Source organism: Gavialis gangeticus, unplaced genomic scaffold (assembly GCF_001723915.1).
Source record: "Gavialis gangeticus isolate Ggan-Ray unplaced genomic scaffold, GavGan_comp1, whole genome shotgun sequence".
NCBI lineage: Eukaryota > Metazoa > Chordata > Crocodylia > Gavialidae > Gavialis > Gavialis gangeticus.
Window position 1 is genome coordinate 74,593,666 of NW_017728992.1, and position 15,700 is coordinate 74,609,365.

Below are 15,700 nucleotides of genomic sequence, written 5' to 3' on the forward strand. Positions count from 1 at the left end.
TTAGCAGAATTTGAGAAGTGGGTTTTCCTCCTACTATAAATAACATGCTCATCACAAAATTAAATTTGGTATCCATCTCACCTGCTGGGTTAAATTATTTATCAATGTAATTTACATTTGTAAAAAGTCAGGTTTGGAAAAGCCTTATCAAACAGATGTCCAAAGCAGCTGTGGATAACATGACAAAAAATGCCTAAACCTAATTTTTTGGAAGTGCTGTGGGTAATCAGCAATGTTTAGGATTGACTGTGACATGGAATAATGATCTGAGGTATCAAAAATAGAAGTGACCACCCCACAAGCCTTCTTATGTTTTAGTATACAAACTGTGTTTTTGAATGTTAGCAAAATAAAGACGAAGCAGAGCTGAGAGAGGGCATTTTGTGCTGAAGTCTCAAACAATAAGTTCAAGGGAAAAGTATCTTTGCAGACACACTCGCTAACCTGGTGAGAAGGGCTTTCAACTAGATTCACTGGGGGATGGAGATCAAAGCCTTGAGCTGGGGAAGTGGGTGACCTGGAGGAACTGCAAGCAGGAGAGGGTAACAGGGGAGGCCTTCTCATTCTTCCTGAGAAAGTAGGGCAATCGGCTAGTTACCTCAGGCGTTGGTACATGAATGCATGGAACCTAGGAAATGAGAAGGAAGAATTGGAAGTCCTCACATAGTCCTGGAAATATGACAGAGACTTGGTGGGATAGTTCACGTAACTGGAGTACTATCATGCATGGGTATAAATTGTTCAGGAAGGAAAAGCAGGGGAGAAGAGGAAAAGGCATAGCACTTTATGTAAAAGAGCTGTAGGATTGCTCAGAGCTCCACTATGAGAATGGAGATAGGTTTGTTGAAAGCCAGTGGGTTTAGCATTGGAGGGGAGAGCAATAAGGTTGATGTTGTGGTGGGTGTGTGTTAGAGACCACCAGACTAGGAGGATGAGGTGGATGAGGCTTTCTTCAACCAGTTAGTGGAAGTTTCCCAATCATAGTCACTTGTTTGCATGGGGAATTTCAATCACCCTGATATCTGCTGGGAGGACAGTAGACCAGGGCACAGGCAATCCAGAAAGTTTTTGGCGAGTGTTAGGGACAGCTTCCTGGTACAAGTGTTGGAGAGGCTAACTAGGGGCCCTGCTTGACCTGCTTCTTACAGACAGGGAAAAATTGATGGGGAATGTAGGATGGCAACTTGGGTGGTAGCAACCACAAGATGACATTCATGATCCTGAGGAAAGGAAGGAAGGAAGGAGAGAAGCAGAGTAAGGGCCTTGGACTTTAGAAATTCAGACTGGGACTCCCTCAGGGAACTGTTGGACTGCATCTCTTGGGAGGCCAGTCTGAAGAAGAAAGGAGTCCAGGAGAGCTGGTTGTATTTTAAAGAAACCCAGGAGGACACAGGACCAAATCATCCCAATGCACAGGAAGACTAGAAAGTATGGTAGAAGACCAGGTTGGCTTTGCAGGCTACTCTTCAGTGAACTAAAACACAAAAAGGAAACTTACAAGAAGAGTAAGCTTGAACAAACAACTAGAGAGGAGTATAAGAGTATTGTTTGGGCATGCAGGGATGAAATCAGGAAGGCCAAAGCGCAACTGGAGTTGCAGCTAGCAAGGAATGTGAAGGGTAACAAGAAGGGTTTCTACAAGTATGTCAGCAACTAGAGGAAAAGGAAGGGCAAGTGAGGGCCTCTTACTGAATGGGGGAGGCAACCTAGTGACAGATGTGGAAAAGTTTGAAGTACACAATGCCTTTTTCACCTGTCTTCACAGGCAAGATCAGCTCCCAGACCACTGTACCTGGCAGCACAGTTTGGGGAGGAGGTGAGCAGCCAACAGTGGCAAAAGAACAGGTATGGGACTATTTAGAAAAGATGAACATATACATGTCCATGGAGTCAGAAATGATACACCTGAGGGTGATAAGGGAGTTGGCCGATGTGATTGCAGAGCCACTGGCCATTATCTTTGAAAACTTGTGGCACTTGGGAAAAGTCCAGGATGACTGGAAAAAAGCAAATGTAGTGCTCATCTTTGAGAAAGGGAAGAAGGATGATCCAAGGAACTGCAGTTCAATCAGCCCCTGGAAAAATCATAGAGCAGGTCCTCAGGAATCCCTTTCTAAGCACTTGGAGAAGAATGTGATTAGGAACAGTTGGCATGGATTCACTAAGGGCAAGTTGTATCTGACCAACCTGATTGCCTTCTATGATGAGATTACTGGATTTGTGGATACAAGGGCTGCAGTGAATGTGATAGACATTGACTTCAGCAAAGCTGTTGATATGGTCTCCCACAACATTTTCATAAGGAAGGTAAAGAAGTGCAGGTTGGATGAATGGTTTGTAAGGTGGATAGGAAAGTGGCTGGATCATCAGGATCAGAGAGTAATAGTCAATGGCTCTTTGTCTAGTTGGAGTTGGTATCAAGTGGAGTGCCCCAGGGTTTGGTTCTGGAGCCAGTTTTGTTCAATAGCTTTATCAACAGACTGGAAGATGGCACAGAGTGCGCCCTCAGCAAGTTTGCAGATGACACCAATGGATAGTAATGGATACACTGGAGGGTAGGGCTAGGATTCAGAAAGACCACAACAAATTGGAGGATTGTATGAAAAGAAATCTCATGAGGTGCAATAAGGAGAAGTTCCAAGTCCTGTATCTAAGACGGAGCAATCCTATGCACTGGTACAGGATGGGGACCACCTGGCTAAGCAGCATCTCTGCAGAAAAGGACCTGGGGGGTTACAGTGAACAATATACTGAATGTGAACCAACAGTGTGCCCTTGTTGTAAAGAAGGCTTAACAGCATGTTGGACTGCATTAGTAGAACGGTTGCCAGCAGATTGAGGAAAGTGATTCTTCCCCTCTAGTCAGCACTGGTGAGGCCACATCTGGAGTACTGTATCCAGTTTTGGGCCTCCCACTACAGAAAGGATGTGGAAAAATTGGAGAGGGCAATGAAAATGGTTAGGGGTTTGGGGTACATGGTTTATGAGGAGAGGCTAAGGGAACTGTGCTTAATTAGTCTGGAGAAGAGAAGACTGAAAGGGAGTTTAATAGCAGCCTTCAATTCTCTGAAGGATGGTTCCAGAGAGGATGGAGTTGGACTGTTCTCAGTGGTGGCAGATGACGGAACAAGGAGCAATGGTTTCAAGGTCCCGCAGGGGCAGTTTAGGTCAGATATTATGAAATATTTTCTTACTAGGCAGGTAGTAAAGCACTGGAACAGGTTACCTAGAAAGGTGGTGGAAACTCCATCCTTGGAGGTTTTGAATACCTGGTTAGACAAAGCCTTGGCTGGGATGAACTTACTGGGGATGATCTTGCTTTGAGCAGGGGGTTGGACTAGATGACCTCCTGAGGTCCCTAACTTCCTATGATTCTAAGTTAGTCCAATAAAAAATACTGCCATGCCATAAACTTGTTTCTAAATAGAATGGATACAATGAAAGCTGTAGTATCAATAGGTTTGTATTTTTTGGCTTATAATTTTATTATGTATTTTTGGAGACAGGACTAATGAGTTGAGGGAAGATAATGTACAATGTTTGATTGCACAAAGCAATCTAAAGAAATCACTGTACTGACAAAAATAATCAAGCTTAGGCTTTAGATAAGCAAAGAGATAAAATACAGAAATGGTGTATATGATAACTTTCAACAGAAATCATTTTAAAGGTCTTAGTTGTTATTCCATTTAATGGTTTTCTTTTATTTGTGTTTGTCTCTGTACACAGACCGGTTCTCTTGAGAACCAAGCTTTTTGTAAAGTGCCGTCATAAATGAGAATAGATTCATAGCAGCTTACTCTTTCTTTTTTTTCTTTTTTTCAAACTAAGTTGTAAAAACCTCAAATTTTGTTTATTTTCTCCTTTTTATCATGTTGTTCTGACTCCCTATAAGAAAACACTTTGTAGACATAAATCACAGGGACAATTATATTGCCAGTGCTTTAACAAAGTGCAAACGGATGGATACTACCTGCAGCCATGTCTTCAGCTATATACTGCCAGGAGCTCTAAAATGCTGTCCAGGCTGAGTTAATTGCTTAGTGGGCCAACCTGCCTGGGGCTTTGACTGACAGCCCTGACCCAGCTAAGGACTCCAGCTGGCCACTGTTTGAGCCTCCCAATTGGCTGCTGGGAAATCAGCTTCACCACTTTGCTCCAGGTAAGGCATCAGATTCTAGGTTAGCCAACAGTTCTTGCTGAATGTTTGCTCTCACAAGCTTCTGAGATAAAGTGCTTCAGGTTTCCCTGATCCTGTTCACCCTTTTGCTGGACTGTAGCTTCTGGATTTTCCCTCAGATTTGGTAATTCAGCCTCTGACTCCTGAACTTCAGCGTGGCTTATGATTCAAACCTTGCCCCTTGACTTCCCCTGGATATGATACCTAAGTACCTGTTTTCTGCTCCCAGATTTGGTTTGTGTTTTGGACACTGCCCTAATTTAGGCTCCCAGAGGAGGACCAGAATCACTTTACCAGACCACCAGTGATCCAGTCCATTACATGAACAATGCATCATCATTCCAAGAATCTCAATCAAATATGTGGTTTTTCTGGAAAAAAAAAAAAAAAAAAGCCATTGCTTCTTGTTAATTAAGCCTTACTGTGTTTGTTCCATGTCTTTATGTAAGCCTTGATGATGGAGCTGATCAAAAAGTAAGAAATCTGGATTCATTTATTTGAAATCTGATTTTGATATGAATTGGGTCCAAACTATTTTTTTTTCTTAACTTGCAAGCAACTGGATATTCTGAGAACTTTGTTTTTAGGAGTCGTGATAAGATATTTCCAAAACAAAATAGGGCTCCCCAGAGCTTTACAGTAGTGACACAGTGAAATTATTGTCATGTTGCAGCTGCCTGGGATCCAAGGGTATGTGGTTTCAGTTAGAGCTTAGCTGAGAGGGGTGGGAGGGTTTCTTGTGGCTCTATGGCAGAGGGCATGGAGCCTCTGACATGCCTGGCTACCCTGGAGCCAGTCTCCAGAAACCTCTCACTCTGTGGCAGCCCACCAGGTTGGTTTACACTGGAGCTGCAAGCACTAGGTCCTCAGCCCTGGGGCAGACTACTAGCAATCCAGGCAGTAGTTGGACATTGCTAAAACATAGCAATATGTTGGACATTACCTTGGATTGTTTAAAAGTTAAGAGGTAATTAGTCATGTTAGTCTGAAGTTTGGCAAAAGGTAGGGCACCTTTTGGAAATGAGCTGGCTCAGAGGCTTAGTAGGTAACAACCTACTTCATCTGATGCCAAACCTTCTGCCTATCAAAAGTTAAGTGAATATGACACATTTTAGATGGAAATGCTTTACAAATCCATAGGCATTTTCTGACACAGCAGAGTTTTGATCATTTCTGAACAGCTCTCTTTTTGTTTTTGTTTTTCCCACCCAGCCATTCACTAATTGCAGGGCTGTGGGCCCTGCTGTTTCATTTCTGGCACTCCAAATTCACCCAATTTAGTTCTTGAGCCCCTAGTTCAGAAAAAGCTTGTAAAAGAACATTTCTGTTCTCACTCTTGGATCAGTGTGCAGATCAAATTTCTTGTGCGTTCTTATTGCTCATCACCCAGCTGCTCTAACATACTTGTTTTTGCCTTTGGAAATGTGTGAACATAAATAGTGACCAATAATTGCCACATTTTTCTTATTCGTGTTGGTGTTTAACAGCCAACTGAGAATGGGATGCTGGGTAGAGAGAGAGGAGTAGGTGGTTGTACTCCAGAAAGCATGAAGTCCAAACAGACACACTCACAGGTTGGAGAAGGGGATTTAACACAGTCAGAGTAAGCTTTGTAAAGGCATGACATTTCATATTAGTTTCACTTTTTTTGTAGTGTTTACGATGCATAAGCTTAAATGAAACAAAGTGAAGGGAGAGGAAGTGATGGAGACTGGACAGAAAAGAGGAAGGTAGGAGGAGCAGGATATAAAGGGAAACTAAGGTAAAGATTGGGGAAGTGAGGAAAAGAGGTACAGCAAATAGCCATTGTGGGCCAGACCAGAAGTCATCCACGCAAAACAATTAGAAACTCTCCGAATGTCAAGAAGTCTTGGTGTTGACTGCTGCCTTAGTGGCTCCAGGTGGCTGAAGTCTTTGACTAGTTCCCATCTGCAATATTTTCCTAAAGCCAAATGGTAGATTGGCAGGCAGGACATTTTCCACTTGGGTCCTGGTTTGCTCAAAATGTGTCACCTAGGCCTGGAGGGTTTGTCTTCTGAGGTCTGCTGGGGAAAGGGTTGATTGTACCTGGTGCTTATTTGTTCCCCATTGAAGCACTTATGCTTTAGCTGATTCTGCAGCCACTCCTATCAGTAGGAGTCCCTGGAGTCTTCATAAGTCATAGTATTGATTCAGCAGTTGAACTAAAGGACTAAGATAAAGAAGCAAGGCTTTTAAAATAACAAACAACCTATTGCCAATTATCTTATGGTTTGAGGAAGACTGCTTCTTCAGATGGGCACGTTCTGTGCCTTCTCACAACCTACTTCCTCTATACATTCATGAGATAGTATCCTATTAAATCCTGAAAGGCTTTATTTCCCAAAAGTCTTCTTCAACTCTTTGGGCCCTCACTTGTCAAGTCAGTTTGTAGGCTGTCCAAGTCAGAGTTCTGGCCTTGGCAATGGAAGAAGATAATTGAGACAGAATAGCTGGCTTTTCTGAGCCATTCCCTTTTTCTTGCCCATATTTTCCCTCGTCAAAAAGACTCAAAAATATTCATAGGAAAAAGTATTGCGAAACCAGACTAACATACAGAATTAACTGTGCATTGTAGATAACCACCATATTTGTTGCAGCAAGTCTCTCTCTTTGTTGGTTTCCTCTTTCTATTATTGAGCTTTCCTTTGCAAGTCAACAGTTGAGAATTGGGCTTCTTGTTTTGCTTCTAAAAATACACAGTTCCACTCTATCCAGTCTATCATGATCTTGTCTCTTGTTGCCACTTTGTCAACTCCACTCTGTCAAGAACATGAATTTCAGTGCCCCTCTGCTCAATTCCACCTACTTCTTTTTCCATCTCCTGTTTGCCTTTTATCTAGCTATAGGATGCTCCGTGCCTGTGCATGGAATGCTCTTTCATTATCGTTTACTAAGCTGCCAGCCTTCCTCTCTTCAAAGCTGTGCTTCTAGGGGATACCACATTGGCTCAGACTCTGGACCCATTTCCTCTTGTATCTTATGTGGTCTTCAGCAGTGGCCTTGAGAGAAAGGTGTAAGAGTCCAATAGTGGGAGATGTGGGATCATTTCTCCTCTGTTAAATCATAGCTTAATCTTTGATAATTAGAGATTGACACAAACCTTGAAAGATGCGGTTAACTACTGGGTCATCAAGTTATGCGGTTACAATGCAGGCGTGCCTTAATGTGAGAGGAAGATTTTCTTATTAGTTTAAGAAACCTGCAGAAAACAAACAGTGAAAAAAAACCTCTGGAACAAAAATGCAGAAATAAGAGAAGGAGTGAGTAGAGGCAAGAACCCATAATAAGTAACTGCCATACTATTGTTTCTACCTTAACATGCCAAGCCTCCTCCATATCCTGTTGTTCAATGTGGAGCCTGTTGATTTCTACAGGCTTTGAGTCGGTTCTTCAAGGCAGTTAAGTCTGCGAAAAGAAAGCAGCCACTGTCTAAAGCAGGCCTCTTTGTCATATTTATTTGTTTTTCCCATGTGATATTGCACTTCGCTGTAGAGTAAGAAATGTTAAGAGAAAAATGTAGGTAACACAAAAAGAAATGTGAGTCTTCCGTTATCTTTCTACGTATTGAATGTTTGTTTATGTGTGCATGTTAAACGTCTGATGTAAATGGGTAAAGGTTGGTTTTCTTTTTTTTTAAACCCATCCCTAGCAAGTAGCTCAGTGAAAATTTATATAGCTAAATATTGCCAAAGTATAAGGAAAAAAAATACCCCAGACTTTGTGGTATCTGTTGGGTTAAACATAGCTTCTTCAGGTCACTGCTGTTCATTCTAGATGTGGTGGCAGCTTGTTGTACCAACCCAACACCTTCCTGCCATAACTGTCCTCACTTTCTCAGAGGCAGGCATAGATTGCATTTCAGTGAGAAGTATTTTATGATTTTTTTGATCATTTGAGATGAGTTTCTTATAAGCGTAATGGACAGTCCACCTGTGTGATGTAGATAGCCAGCCAGGCAAAGAATCTGATTATTCTAACACTTAAGTACTTCACTCACAGTGGTGTTGTAGCAAGCATTTTTTGTTCTTCCCAGAAGCTGAATAATAGATATCCTACTTTGAAATCCCAGGAAAAGATGAGGTATTATATGGCAGAGGGCTGCTGTTTTTGTGTGGACACTGCATTGAGGGGGTTTTATGGTGTGGGTTGTCACAGACTAGTGTGGGATGTATACTTTCACACATTTCTCCCGAGTTTCTCTTTAGCTTCAAAATGAAAAAAGGGCCTTATACCACAAAAAAATCAAATGGGAGGTAGGGCAGGGTAGCATCAGGGTAACACAGCTAACTACCTTACAGCAAAAAATGAATTGGAACCAGTCACTGAAATGTGTCACTGAATAAGTGTCTGAAATGTACCCAGGTTATACTACTTGAATACAACAGTCAGACAGCTTTAGTGTTATCACAAGGTTGAAGGTACAATGTGTCAAATTCTTTATGGTTGCTGTTGCTTTTTACTCATGAATGGAATTGCGAAGAATTGTACAGTCAGTCATTTTGAGACCAGATACTCGTATGAATAAACTCAGTACACCCATTGATTTCAACTCAAAGTTTAGGACTTAGCAAGGAATATGTTTAGTTTAAATTTTAATTTAAACAAATGGCAGTTAGACTGCATTTTTTGGCCCAGTATAAAGCTTCATGTGGTTTGCCAGAAGTAAACCTTGCCTCTTGTGTTTAGTATGACCACTGGCCCCTGAGTGTACTTTGAATTTTCAGAAGATTATAATTCTTTAACCTAAACTGGCTTTGGTGATAACTCTGTCCCAAAAAAAAAAAAAATCCTATAAAATCTGCAACAAGAAACAAAACTTAAGACTTTTTTGACTTTTCTCTTGTTCATCTTTGTAGTTCTATTTAAAATATATTGAACTGTGTTTCTTCAGTTCACAGATTTAAATATGAATGTGTACATGCCTTCTGCAAAATGCACCTAATACAGTACTATGGCTAGGATAAAAGCAGCAGATGTGAAGATGAACATTTTTGCCTAGAGCTTTTGATATTTTAAAAGCTTTTGCAACTTCTGCATAAACTGTATGAGGATAAATATTACATTCACATCAAAGGTTCCAATCGCTGAGCTTTCATTTCATTTCAGCCTTTCTCCAGGACCTTTTCCTTATTTTGGGTATCAAATTCAAACTCCTGCACTCAGCGTACCTCTAGTCTCCAAGCCTTCAAATATCTCTATAAAATGCAGTTCTGCTAAGAGGCCTTGCTTAAACCTAATTTTGTCCCAAAATAATTATGAGTCGACACCTACAGAATTTGCAATTTTGTGGATTCTGCAGAATGCAGCATTGCCCTGAAACCCATGAAACAAACTTACTGAGTGCTGCAGCTGCTCACTGGATGGGGAGGAGAGGGCTGCCTGCGTTATGAGCTGCTGGTAAGATGGCTGGCACTCCTGCCCCTCGTTGCTGATTGGTTGCAAGGACTGTCTGTCCTGTGGCCTCACCCTTCCTCGATCAGCAGCAAGGGATTGGGGCTCAATGATGAACAGCCCTTAGCCAATCAATGGTGAGGGGCAGGGTTGCATGACAGGCAGCCTCTACAGCCAATCAGCAGTGAGGCCTCAGCCAATCAAAGGCATGTGTGGCCCTCCACGCTTTGCCCACAAAATGGTTGCTCAGGCCTGCAAAATTGGGGGGCATCCCCAATGAATTAGGTAGGTCTCTAATGATGAGGTTTAAAATAAAAAAAGGCAAATAACTCTTGGAACTGGAAATATCAATGTAGAAGCACTGATTTTTGTCTTCATGGTGGTTTGTTCTTTTGCTGTGCTGGAGGATATTCCTATCCTATAGTTGTTCTTTTACGTAGAAAATAGAGAGGCAGGAACCATTTAATTGTTGCCTGTGTGTGTCTATTATAGTTCTGTTCACTTTCTTACAGTGTCAATGCACTATGGTAAGCCATATGCACTTGCTGACGCGCTCTCTTATATAGATATGTCAGCTGAGGGATGCTATTTCCTCTCCGTTCCTCCTTCACATGCAGACCATGTCTGAGTGAGGCTGTGTGAACAGAAGCACACAGTTCCCACACAAATTAAAGGGGGAAGTGCTGTATGTGGCACACCTGATAAATAAAAAGTGTAGTCATTTGGCCTATTTATTTCATACCTAGGACTCAATAGTCTGGAATGTTTTGATATTACCTGGAATAGCATTTAAGGTATGCAAAAATGATAAGGGGTTTTGGTTTACAGAATCCAGAGGCAAGATCTTTCTTCTGTCTTTGGTATTTGCTGGCTTCTGACTGAGACTTGGAGTTGCAAGTATGCTAATTATTTCCCTCTTTGCCCTTAAAGAGACAAAGTACACTTCAAGTGAAAATGTTTTTTATTACAGAGGATGAATGCATCCTTCTGTATTCTGGGGATGACGGTGTAATGGTGTTGGGAGATACGGTGCTTCCTTGTTGTGGAAACACATCCTCAAAGTCTGTTCTGGGGATGGAAAAGAACACTTTCCATATTTCTACGAGACACAAATAAGTCCTATTCTTGGAGCTTGTGGCAGGGCACCTTCACCACTGTAAGAGACTTGAATAGGCTGTGGAACAGGCAGCAGGTGCGGTGTAGCCTAACGAGGCAATCACATGAGTGCAAGAGGGCTTCTGGATTGGAGGATGGGGCTGGGCAACCTCAGTATAGACCCAGGCCCTCAGAGCTGAGCGGGCAGTTGCTGTAAGGATGCCACTGGAGTACCATCACCCAGCTGGAGATCTGCTGCTCCCAGAACACCTGGAGGTTAAGGGTAGGAACTATGGGGATGGAGGAGGTTCCTGGTCCTGGGGAATGACCTAAAACTACACCCTGCTGGGCATTGGCGACATGTAGGAGGTGCACACAGGTGCATGCACAGCTCCTGAGATTGGCGGTGCACCCCTTGGAAAGAGTGCCACTAACATTGCTGGCAGTGCCTGTGGGTAGTCGCTGCTCGTCACCCCACCCCTCACTGCTGACACCGCCAGCAGTGTCCACGAGTGAATGGTCACCGCTGGCTACCGCCACTGCTGCTGACGGTGTCTGTGGGTGGTTGCCACCACCCTGCCATGAACATTGCTGAACCTCGCTACCTTGCCACCGCTACTGCTGCCTACGGGCGATCGCCGTGCCCTCTCAGCCTCCAGGGGCACATGCCGTTCATGCTGCTGCGGTTGAATGGTGTGGTGGGGCTGTCTGTGGTGGGGTGGTCCCCAGAAAATGCCAACCAAAGCCTCCCTAATGAAAGGTGAGTATGGGGTGCCATATAGCCTCAGCCCCCACGACCTGGTGGGTTACCCTGTAGCAGGGACAGGCGAGGCATCCAGGCATGTTATTAGAGGTCTGAGGCCCAAGGGGCATAAGGCCTAGTAGATCTGGTGAGTGGCCCCAGTGAGGGGGTGTGTGAGCAGTAGACTGTGTAGAGTAAGGTCTACGTGAGGGGCCTGAAGGACTGTCCTTGGGCCACGTAGAGTTGTCTGTGGCGGTGGGCCTGAAGGACTGTGCATACGCTGACTTAAGTACAGTGATCAAATGACAAGGCTGCGTAGAGCAGGGTCCACGTGGCTGAGCCTGAAGGACTGCATGTAGTCTGGCCTTAGTGATAGAGTGAACTGTATTTGGAGGGGGCCCGAGGCGGACTCATATGGGAGTGCGAGGGTGAGCGGCTTGGCTCATGCTGGGGCCTGGACCAGGCTGGTTGAAGGGCCAGAGCATCCACCGCGAGGAACAGCCAATGATTAGACCAGCCTTCGGACAGCCCCGTCACCAAGTTCAGTAAGTAATTTGGCACTATGTAGAAACCTTTAGCCAATGTAGCTTGCTAAAAGTTGCATTAAGACCTGCCCAACAGGTATTAACCACCATGGTGACCTAAGGTCAGTATCCTGGCTCCAGATTTGTGTAGTCATTGGACTGTGATCACTTCAAAGTGCAATACTCCATACTTATTCTCCAGTGAGACCTGATGTTACGTGGAAATGTCAGTGTGGTGTTCATTAAGTCTCTGGTGCATGCTACGAACTAGAAACACAATCAATTGTCCACACATCATTATTGCTGTAGGATGATCTTTTAACTGCAAAGGTTAAACTGGATTAAGACAAATTAAAACAACATTTTGTCAATATGGCTTTTGGTTTGTGGTCACAATGCTGTTTTCAGAAATTAGATTAAATTATTTCACTAGAAGCTTCCATTTCTAGTCAAATCCTATGTGTGCTTTTATTTATTTATTTTTGACGGATTCAAGTTAAGTGCCTTCAGTACATGGCTTTTCACTTTTCCTGCCTAACACTTCATGTGTTACATATCAGTGTGTGTCTCCAGTGTAACGCTGATCCTTGGAAACTTCAGTCGTGTGCTCCTCACCAGTTTTTCTCCTTTGGGACACTACATTTTCAGCTCTTCTTGTCAGATAACTTTAATTCCTGCAAGGGTTCTCTTGTTAACAAAGTGCTTGAGGGTAGTATGCAGTGAGGTATATTGGGCTGATACAAGGTAGCCAATTATCTTACAGACCCCTGGAGCCCTGTTCCTTTGTACTGAAAATATGAAGCTAAACATAATCTGCACTTCGTCTCACTCCTGTCCTGTTTTCTCTCCTCCAGGCTGCTTTTAAATCATGTATTTTATCTGAGAGATGTTCTTAGGTTTTTTTTCCAGTATTTCTTGAGTGAAGTGTTGCCTTTAAAGAAGTAGATACAGATGTTACAATAAAACTGATAAATAATAACTACTTCGGACCCACTTCAAGTGGGTATCATTTTACTCGAATCCAAGATCACTTCAAACTTAAGAAAACCCCTCCAATAATTAAATTCCAAACATGCAAAATTATAAATGTTTCATAATTTTCCATGTCTATATCTAAGTAGTGAAAGGTTATCTTAAATTTGTACCCCCCACTATTGTGATGGGGAAAACAGCATTGGGGGATGAGTGGCCCCTGCCATCTCATACTTGCATCTGCCCCTTGCTCTTGTGTGCCTGTGCTTTATCCCACTCCAGCTCACTACTTACCTTCTGCTGCAGCTCTGCTCCAGGTTTGGGCAGTCAGCAGCAGTTTGGGATTTGGCCTGGCCCCAGCTCAGCCCAGACAAGGACAAGCCGTGGCAGAAGCTGCTGGGGGCAGGGCAAGCTTCATGGTCTCCCCCAAGCCTCGCAGGTAGGACTACCATGTTTTTGAGTAAATACTATAGTCTTTCATTCTGAACTTGTGGCAATGTGAACATTACCTATAAGGCCTGGTATCCCTGCACATGTATACAAGTAACAACTTGCAGTGAAATATCAGGTCATAGCCTTGATGTACAAAAGGCATCTCTATGCTTCATCCAGTAAATGTTTGTTCTCGTTTTGTCACAATTGGAGTTGCCACTGCTTCAGTGGCTACAGCAAAAGCTATGGACAGACCAACAAATTAGGCTGGTTTAGCAGGTGATGGTGGGGAAACCTGATAGAGATCAGCTGATCTGCTGTAATGGTCTTGCCTGTTCTATCTTATAGTAAGTGGAAGTTAAACCTCAGTAATTTAGCAGTTTGTTTGCGGATAAACTGCCCTTGTGTAGCTTCCTTTTACTGTAATAATAGAGTGGATATCTGAAACTGTTGTGAATCAGCTGATTCAGTGGGGGCCAACCTTTTGTCAGGCATGCCACAAATTATTCCTGCACCCTGCCTGAGTTATGTAGAGCTTGGCTGTAAATGGTAGAGGGCACAAGCTGGTACCCTGTAGGCAGCTGTGGAAGTTGATTGGTTTCCCATACAATATGGTGGCAATGTAGCCACTGCAAACCTTCGCTGTAATGTCTAGGAAATGAATCGGTTGGGTAGAATACTCCAGAGTCAGTTTGATGGAAATTATAAGGTTTTTCTGCATTATTCTTTCTGATTTTGTGATGTTCCAAATACTAAAAAAAAAAGTTAAAGATTTCCTGGTTCAAGACCAACCTGGGAATTTCCTCTAGTTAAACATCTTTGTTGTATTTGCTCTTTTAGTTTTTCTGTTTCTTCTTATTTTGTATTTCTAGAAACTGGTCAATTTGGAATGGGATATCTCTATTTCTTCTTCAAAGTTCTTGTTCAAACTGGGAAGCAGAATGATATATAATCAGATACAGGATTATCTGCCCTTTCCTTGGCTCCTAGATCTCTCTTCCTACATGGGGCAATAGGCATGAAGTTAGAGATCCTTATGCAAGTAGAGACCAGAAAGTAAGGAGAAATAACTCTCTATTACTAAAAAGGCAGGCCAAGCCCTGTTCCTCATTTGCACTTTACTTCAGGAGATGGAGTCTGAATGAGAATGGAGTAAAAACTGAATAAGGAGCAGAATTGCTCTACACACTTCACCAAGGTATTCAAGGACATGCCTAACTTTAAGCATTCCCAGTGAAGTCAAGGGGAACATTCACATGCTTAAACACTTTGCTGAGCTGGAGAAAATATTTATATTTTGACTGAAAATATATTACACCCATTAATTCAAACATCAGAAGAGCTTATACAAATTGAGTTAAATGCCTGGCTCCTTCCAAATATTAATTCTAAAACTGAATCAATCATTTGCATTACATTTGCATCAAGCATTAACTAGTAAAAAAAAAAAAAAAAAAAAAAAAAAAAGAAAAGAAAAGGAAAATCTCTTTATATACATGAAACTCTAAGCTGTTTGAACTTTCAAATGAGAACAGTATTTAAATATCTGAAGCCAAAATATGCTCACAAGTGTTAAAACAAGGTTTTTTGAGGGGAGGAAAAAAGGCACCTTGGCAATACACAGCTTAGGCTTACTTTGCACTGAATCTTTTAAGGCTTTTATTAAAAGATCAGCTCTTTTCTCCAAAGGCTTCATAATACATTTTCTGGGTAAAAGCTTGACACGTTTAGCTTTAGATATTGCAGTTTACACAAAATTATTTTATTTCAACAGCAGTCTTCAAGGGGTAAGTAGTTCTTTGGGGTATAGAAAACCGGCATCTGTACACATGCTCCTGGGAGGGGGTAGAGGGGTGTTTTAATTAGAGCAGCTGTTGGGAGCTGCTTTAATTAAAACGCCTGTAATGTCTCGTATATTTGGTATCCTATGTTTTAAAAATGGTGGCAGCAGTGCTTTAATTCAAGCTTGTTCAACAAGCTTCAGTTAAATTGTCCCCACCACCATTTTGAAATGCAGGAACGCTGGGAATACAAGACACTATGGCACAGTGGAGCATTCTGATTAGAACGCTTCCGCAGGCTCGACCAGTCTACTCAGAATGGATTGGAGCATGTGTAAAAGTGCCCAAAGAGGCCAAAAACTAAACATTCAAACCTTTGACCCATTATGTTCACAGTTTTGGCTGGACTTCAGGCTCCATTTTTCTTTTTTTTTTTTTTAATTTATAGCCCTCTGTTTTAAAACCATATCCAAAATGCTTGACATTTTTGTATAAATGGTAGGGGATTAGGACAGAATTGGGAGAAGGAGAATATGTATCATCTTTGCCTGCTTTTTTGAAA